Here is a 9,136-nt window from a genome sequence, read left to right on the forward strand (position 1 = left end):
AGATAACCTATTATAATGGACTTAGTCAAATTCCTTACTTAATTGAGCTCGACTGATGCAATGAGCCCATAGCCTACTGCTTATACAGGTCGTCTATTTAATGACTGTCATTGCATGCGATATCAAAAGTAACCTTTTTATAATCAAGTCTCAGACCCATCAGCCATTAACTTGCCCATAAGCGCAAAACATGTAGCTCTTTAAAAACCTAAGACGATGTCGACTCTATGATTTACATAAGAAGCAGGTCGACATCTTACGCCAGATGATAGTCAATCTACTTATTGCACAAGCTTTAACAGCACAAAAGCACGACCTTCCATGAGTCACACACATTATTCCTTTCACTCTTGAGCATTGACCCGAGTAATTTGTCACCAAAACCTGTTTGTGTATGGATACGTGAGAATGGCATGTTATTGAAACCATGTTATCTGTCAGTTTATGTTGAGCATCTTCAACCTCCCCTTTTGTTATGAATGGATTGACTCATACGAATTTTTTGTTTCATGCCAGGGCTCCATCCGTGGGATATCACAGTTTCAACCATCCAGGTCTCATGTTCGGGCTTCCACATCAGGTAGATCCATTTATATGCCGCCTATGCTCTTGTATTCTGGGTGCTTTACAGTTATGCGGAAATGGCGTGGAGATTTTAATTCTGTATTCTAGGATTTTTAAAGCCTTTAATGTGAGCGCGTAGACCAGTGTGAGGTACATAGATACATATATACCCTTCGTATTTTATTCAGTATACCATGGTCTCCCATCTGACTCACGTAGTCCCATATCCCTGCTTATTCAACCCACCACCATTTAAGAAATCGTTAGCACCTCATCCTGTTATCTTAGTTGATTATTTTCGGGCATTGATCAACTCTCCGATTAAATCTTGCTTTGCCTTTATATTGATTTCGTTTTTGTTGATTTAATTAGTCAAATTTTCTGATCGACCGACTGTTATTAATGTCCTCCGTTGAATTTCACAAATAGGTTGGCTTATACCGAAAACAACAATAAAGAGAGCTCTTTTAGTAGTTCATACGAGGTTTCGTATCTAAAAAAATTAACAGTAGTAGGGTTGACAGATGGTTCCTAGGAGTGATCTATTTATATGAAATAGAGCCATTGCTCAACTGGTTTAAAGAAATTTTGTAGAATATTTGATGTTCCTCGCCTAATATTTTGTGTCTTACCTTTTCTTTCATGTTATTGAAGGCGTATTAGGTGCCAAGAATTAATTTAGTTTTACGTATGCTGACTTTCTTTACGGTACCAAGATTCAAGGATGGGTGTTTAACAGAGTATATACGCTAACGGGTGGATCATATTGGTTTTTTGTTACTGCCTTTAGAGATACGGTGTTAAGATTGTTCATGATAGTGCGGTTTTTTAGAATTAACGATGAAAACATGCTTTGAAAAAAAAAACTGTACTGTAATTTCTAGACCTGACAAAAGGTAATGTGCCATCCCTCCTGTGTTGTTACGGGTGACGTACCAGTGGTAGGCTGACAAGACAAAGATACGTATATTGTGTTATACACTAAAAGGGAAGGGAAGGAGACGGAGAGAGGAAGATAGGGATATGGATGACAGAAATGTGAGTTTGTGCTTTGTCGAGGTATCATAGGGTGGGAGGGAGAGTCTCTATGTTTGTAATATGAAGAGGGAGGAGGTTTTAAAATCTATAATTTTCCCCTATTCTGTCCTCTCAATGATGAAAATGATCCATGATAAGGAGACGAACAATCCAAAAGACTATGCTTTTACCGAGTACAAGAATATACTCACACAAGGGACATGGAATGTTCTCTTACTAAGAATTGAGGGCTGAAGAGTTTTGGCGGATGTAGACCGTTGGAGAGCAGTTCCAAATTGGCGGCCTAGACGGTTAGTGGTGGATTATAAATATAAAAATTAGAGTTAGAGGTAAAGACGTCGATCTGAATTCCGAACCATGTTATGAGCTAAGTAGAATTCTTAAGATGTGGACATGTTAGGAGCCTCTGTTTTTGTTGTGATTGTTAATGATAGTGTGTATTTTTTGCAGGGATATATTTCTTTTATTTTCATTAAATTGTTATCTCGTCTTTCTTCTACATTAATTCACGTAATTAACTGTTTAGTGACGACTGGCCCATACGAGGGAGGGGGAGACAAGAAGAGATGGGGGGGGGGGTGGTTTGCTTGATTTTACTAAGGGAGGAAAATAGAGTATGTGCAATTGAAGTTACTTTCTACATTTACTGCACTTCACATCGCTTAGAAATGGCCTTTGCATCTGTCGTTCATGTTTTCTTTATGCCGTACTGAAACATAAAGGAAGTAAGAGTGGGGAGGTTTAGAGGATTAACAGGGTTCACTTAGAAATGGCGTTTGCAAATGTCGTCCATATCTCTTTCCTTCATTTCCATCATATATTTAGCATGGAAGAGTTATCGCCTATAAGATGAAAATAGTTTCATATACTAAATTGGTCGGGTGGACTATGTGCAGGTTCCAGATGCAGAGCGACTTGTAGGTAAAGAAGGCCTTGTTCATGTGAACGAAAATAATCCGTACGGTGGTGTCATGGAGGTACTTTAATAACTCCACGCAGGCTTTTAGCGAGAAATCGTTAATGTTTACAGAGGGCAGCTGACAAAGTAAGCTATATGTGGCTAGACCTGGCAAAAGTATACCGAACCCGAAAAATCAATCGAAAATACCTTAATCGACACCTAACCGTACATCCGAAAGGTAAAACTGAACTTCACCCCGAAACCTGAATCGACCTGAATTGATTCGAAATCGAACCGAATTTGTAATATCCGAAATAAACCCAAGATCAAATGAACCAGAACCGTTTCAACTGAATTGTATTAATCCGAACCGATATATACCGAACCGATTTCAACCCGTACATTGATGACTAAAACCCAACATTGAAACCGAAATGACCGAATATACCTAGGCATCACATCTAAGGGGTCTTTTTCTACATGAGTGTCACCCATTTGACTTCAATGAATTATTATTATATCGTAGTTATACAAAAAAACTTTATATATTACTTTTTAAAAATAAAAATTATTTGTATTATATACAAAAAAAACATTATATATTACTTCTTGACATCCGATCCGATTATGACCTGACTCGAATCTCATCTGCTTTGATATTGACCCGACTCGAACCTTATTTGCTCCGATATTGACCCGACTCGAACTGAACGGCCCGAAATATTTACAACCGATTAAAAGTGGGCCCGAATCAACTGAGTTGAACCGGACTGAAATCGAAAAAAAAAGATAAACCGAAATAACCGATCCGAAAGAACCCGAACCGAAACTGATCCGATTGACCCGTTTGCCACCTCTACAGGGTCATAGTTAAGGCATTAGTTTGTAATTCGAGAATTTGCTAAGCGTGTGGGTTGTCATTGGACTATGTTGGAGTTGTGTGTTCAGGTTGTTATTTTATCTTTGAAAAATTCTGATGTAAGGTGCTTTCTTTATTTTTATTGTTTGCTTAATTTGAAGCAAGCGTGTTATGTCACAACATTTGATGTGGCTCCACTCTTTTAAAATATATGATGTTGAAAGACATACTATGCTTTCACGTGCTCTTCGTATCTCACTTAACCATTTAGCCAAATTGGGCCACCGCGCCCGATGATAAGCATGGAACAACTAGTATGATTAAAAGGACAAAGTTGTAATCTATCCATATATTTTAAATTCTCAAAATCAAAAGTAGGATAATAAAAGTGAAATGGAGCGATTGTGTTACTGAGTGACATTTTTTTTATTAGCAGAAAAGGATAAAATTTCCGAGACCTACGACAAGTAGGGTCCCAGAAAGTTCACAAGAAAAAAGCGAACCTACCTTTTTCAAACCACAACGATTCTGCGTCTGATCACAAGATAACAAGCAACCAACAAAACCACCTATAACAACCATCATAACCATCTATTACTACTACCACAACCATAACTGAAATCAAAGGAGACGATGATGATGACCTACATAAAGCAATCCGGCGTCAAGACCGTTACCCGACTCAACCATCCCCTTCCTAAGGTGTAATCTCAAAGGTCTCAAGGAGGTGATTCATGGTGAAGGAGAAGTGGAATGAAGGCATTTAGGTTTTGGAAGAAAGGAGAAATGATTTGGGTTTAACGATTATACGATTTATAATTCCCCGCTACAAACCCGTTACTTGATCGAGTAACCAACTTACTCGATCGAGTGGCGTCTACTCGATCGAGCTCCCAAGCTACTCGATCGAGTGGCCTCAGCTAGATCGAGTAACACGCACACAAAGACTCACATCGTCACAGGTCATCACTCTTAAGGTTTCCGAAGGTCAAGGTAAGTGTCTAAGGTCAGTCAACGGGTCCCTAAAAGGACGGGTATTATAGTCTCCCCCCCCCCTTAAAAGAACTTTGTCCCGAAGTTCGACTCATCCTCCCCACGACGCAAGGTCAAAGGAACCAAAGCAACCACCTTTGTTCATCCGACACAGATCCACACAACCGTTAGAAATACTATCCCGCTATGAATGTTCATCGACCATCATCATCATCATCTACCTTAGCACGTATTACAGAACGCGACTTCCTATCGAATCACCAACTTCCTATTGAATCACCAAAAACACATTGTACCCAAAGACAACCAACTCGACTATTACTTGCACTCATCTCATGTTATTACTTAAATATAAGCCAACACAACCATCAGTCTATTCCTCCATCAATTACTTTCCAACAACCATCAGTTACAAAACACTCAAAAGCAACAGTTATCGGTTACTGACACACCACAACATATCATTCATTCCACTCATTCAGATTAATTCTTTTAACTCATCTCTATTACTCAATCGTGCAATAACAATTCTATTATTTAACCACTATCATTCAATTTCATGACAAAGATAGTGAACAATTACTTGAAAAAAGATACAATAACATGCTAATTTATTCAACAATTGCAATATACTACTCAATTGTACAATAACCACTACTAAATTACCCAAACAACCATTTAAAATATTACAAAATTGTCATAAAAATACCATAAAATTGCCATAATTACGTCATTTTCCATGCGCTATTACTCTTCCCTCTTAAAAGGAACTTCGTTCCCGAAGTTCACCATCAAAACATCTTTAACTATTACACAAGTCGATAAATTATTATTCCACATTGACGTTACAAACAACTCATGCTATACATTGAGACTCATGACGACCATGCCACGTGAAATTGCGTCATTATGATTCATTTGTATAAAACCATCGGCATAGTGAACTACACGGTAACATATTCCGTCATTCATTATTATACATTACATAAAATAATATCTTATGTGAACATACAACATATGCAACACGCAACATAACTACCACACTATATTACCTGAGGTAATCTGATTTAACATGCAAGATTATATAAACAACACCTAGTTTGTATGCACCACACAAATACTCACAACTGTAAAACCATATTGGAGACGCGACAATGATATAACCCACCCAAAACAAGAAACATTATCGCAAGAACCACCAATTCAAAGGTATAAACAAACGTTGAACCGAATAGATATCCTACAGGGGTACTCGATCGAGCTCGTAAAGCACTCGATCGAGTTGACGTTACTCGATCGAGTTTACCAGGCACTCGATCGAGTACGTCGAGATCAGAATGCATCCCCAAAGTCACTCCTACAGTTACTCAATCGAGTGAGGGGCACTCAATCCAGTAGTCACAGGTCGATATCCCCCAACTCACCACCTCGTGAGGGCCAAGAAATATGTACATAAGTCGGAAATGTATTACCGACACTGACAACCTGTATAAAAGTCTGAAAAACATCCAATATACGGCCTTATGGCCAAAATACAAACCAAATTCTACCAAATGTACCAACCAAAACAAGTGCCAAAAACTACAAATCCATGCAAACAAGATAGAAATAAAAGAAGCATCATCACTCCAAAGTCTGCTCATCCATCATCTCAGCTCCACCACCGCCTCCGGACGTGCCCGCTCCAGCTGTACCTGTACCTGCGACATCACCAGTGCCAGAATCGGCTCCCACTCGCCATGGTGCCAAGCAACCGTAGGGGTAACTTGTAGGCTCTCCCCAAGTAAACCGCTCCACGCTAAAGGAATAGAAGACCCCGTTGTAATCTCCCACACCTCTTCACCCACCGGCTGAGCCGCCTCGGTCCCGATGCCCTGAACATAACCCATCTCATGGAGGTTCCGGAGTGTCAAGGTGGCAGACACTCTCTCCGTAAGCTCACTCACCCTCATCTCAGGACTTAAGAAAGAAGGATAGCTGGGAAACTGATGCTGTGGGGGCACATGCTGCTCTGGCTGGGTCTCAGCCATCCTCTCCCTCACCCGTCGCGGCCCTCTCCCAACTCTAGGCTGTCTATCCTCGAGTCTAGCTTGATCCCTCTTTGTCGGCTCAGGCATCATCTCCAAAATATCCGGATCAATGAGGTAAAACTGCCGGGTAGGAACCTCCTCCTCATCATCAGAATCTGTTGCCACTACTGCCGCCGGTAAAGGCGGTCACGGGAAGGTGCTCGGGGACAGGTATTCTCATCCAACTCATCCCTCAAACCCTCCAGGCTAACCCACCACCCTCCAAAGTCCTCAACCATTTCTGGTCGAGAAATTACTCACGGTCCAAGGTAGGCACCGACGGGGTTAAAAGTGTATAGGCCGAGGAGGCCTCAAAGGTGGCCAACCGCTCCGCCAACCGTGTGGCAATGGCACCACAACTTAGGAAACAGGTGTCAGAAGTGGCCATCAAAGCTAAAATAGCACAGACTATGGCCGGGGCACTGAAAGAGACTCTCTGGGCTCGGGTGGGGTTAAGGTAGGCAGCAAGCAACATCACCTCATGTGAGTTAAGCTTACTCACATCCTTCCGGTCATAGAGTAAACAAGTTAAGGCACGAAGAAAGATCTTCAAAGTGATGTGTTGCACATCATTGACCAACATGTTGCTAGAGGTGGGGACGGGGTTGCCGGTAAAGCAAGGCATGAGACTGCTGGCTCCACACTCAGTTGGGATTGGGCAAGGCCAAGGTGGGTGGCAAACGTATCCATGGTCAAAAGGAAACTAGTGTTCATGAGACGGAATTGGACAGTCTTTTCCGCCGCATCATAAAGAAAAGAACTCATGAACTCCAAAGTGAAGAAGGCATATGAGTGTTTCCTAAGACGGTACAACCCAGTCAAACCTAAAGTCTCAAAGATGTGCCTCACATCCGCCTCCACCCCTAGGTCCTTTAAGAGTGTGGTGTCGATACAACGGGTAGGTTTCAGACGACGTCTCTGTAACTCAACGAAAGCATCTCTTTGCTTGAAATCCGCAAAGACGATGGTAGGGTACTCAGGCACATGTGGGACCGTAGGTCCCTCACTCCCTTCACCAACCTCATGCTCAGCAACCCTCCCTCTCTTACTTTGACGGGTACCAAGTGTAGGTCTCGGCATCTGTTTCCAGCACACTTTTTAGATACACAAACAAACACTTACTTGAATGTACATAAACTTTCATGCATAGTTAGAGAAAAAGAACAACTATATACACGCTTTCACCAAACAATCCAAAAAGATTCAAGTGTACAACTTTCAAATTCGCATCAGAGGGTCTTTACAGCTATCAAAATTATGAGAAGTATGACATCAATTAACATATCAACTAACAAATTTAAGGTATTAAACTTTCAAATAGCTTCCCAAATTAAGTAACCATCAAAAGAATTAGGGCGATTTTCAGTTTGGGGCACTTTTAAGACGGAGTTTTGAGACAAAATTTTGAGTAAAACTCATCAAAATCAACATTAAACATGATACCCATAACATACATTACTTGATTTTCCCTCTTACATATGCAAAAGGCAATGACTATTATGGTATAGTAGAGGAAATATTTGAGATGTGCTATAATGGGCGTGAGCGTGCTTATAAGACTGTCTTATTCAAGGTTGAATGGAAGGACAATTCTATAGCCGGAACAAGAGTACATGAACGTTACAAACTCGTAGAAGTGAATCATACTAGAACATATTCTAAGTATGACCCTTTTATAATCGCACATCAAGCTCATCAAGTGTATTTCTCTTCTTATCCATGCACGAGGAATGATAGAAATCAAAAGCAATGGTGGGCAGTCTTTAAGACAAAGGCAAGATCAAAAATAGATACCTCTTTTTTCCAAGAAGAAGTAGTATCAAGTAGCACCATTTTGTCTCCAATTGAAGAAATCAGTTACGAGAATGGGAATGAAGAGGGTGAAGAGTTGGAAGATGAGGAAGAGGAGGAAGAGAATGGAGAAGATATAGAGTTGGAGGAGTGGGAGGAGGAAATAGATAATGATAATAATGATGATGATGATGAAGAAGTTGATGATGATGATGATGATGATGAGGAGGAGGATGAAAATGAGGATGAGGATGAGGATGAAATTGATGAAGAAGATGATGAGGATTAGTGTTAGTTATTTTGGTAAATTTACTAACAACATTGTTTAATTTTATTTTATATTTTATTGCAATTATGTTTTTATTTTACTAACAACATTGTTTAATATTTTTTTTTTTTTTGCAATTGTAGATGGCAGGAGGTCGCGCAGGACGAGGTAAACAGCGAGGCGGGGGTAGTCAGCGTCGTAGTATGTCTTCTTTAGAGGAATAGGAGACGGAGATTGAGCAGGCGTCGGTCGAGGAATCGACCAATGATGACTCATCGATCGGGGACCCGAGATTCAAAGTGGACTAATGATGGGAAGATGATACTTGATCCTATTTGGTCTTTGGTAAGATATATGTTACTCATATGTTCATTTCATATACTCCTTTAAAGTTACAATATTCATTCTTTGTTTAATATAAACTCGTACTTATATTTAACATATTGTATTTCGTGTTTAAGCTGCAGAACGGTTGTTAGTGGTTGTTCGGCAAGTACGAAACAGAAGATGACAGGGGATGTTCCTACTTGTTGGACTGACGCTACGCCCCAACAAAAAGAAGAATGGTTCAACATCTTTCGGGTATATTTTTGTATATATTTAATTTGTTAATTTATATCTAAATTTCAATTAGTAATTTATACTAATAAAAA

The sequence above is a fragment of the Silene latifolia genome, chromosome 6 (assembly GCF_048544455.1).
Source record: "Silene latifolia isolate original U9 population chromosome 6, ASM4854445v1, whole genome shotgun sequence".
In the NCBI taxonomy this organism is placed as follows: domain Eukaryota; kingdom Viridiplantae; phylum Streptophyta; class Magnoliopsida; order Caryophyllales; family Caryophyllaceae; genus Silene; species Silene latifolia.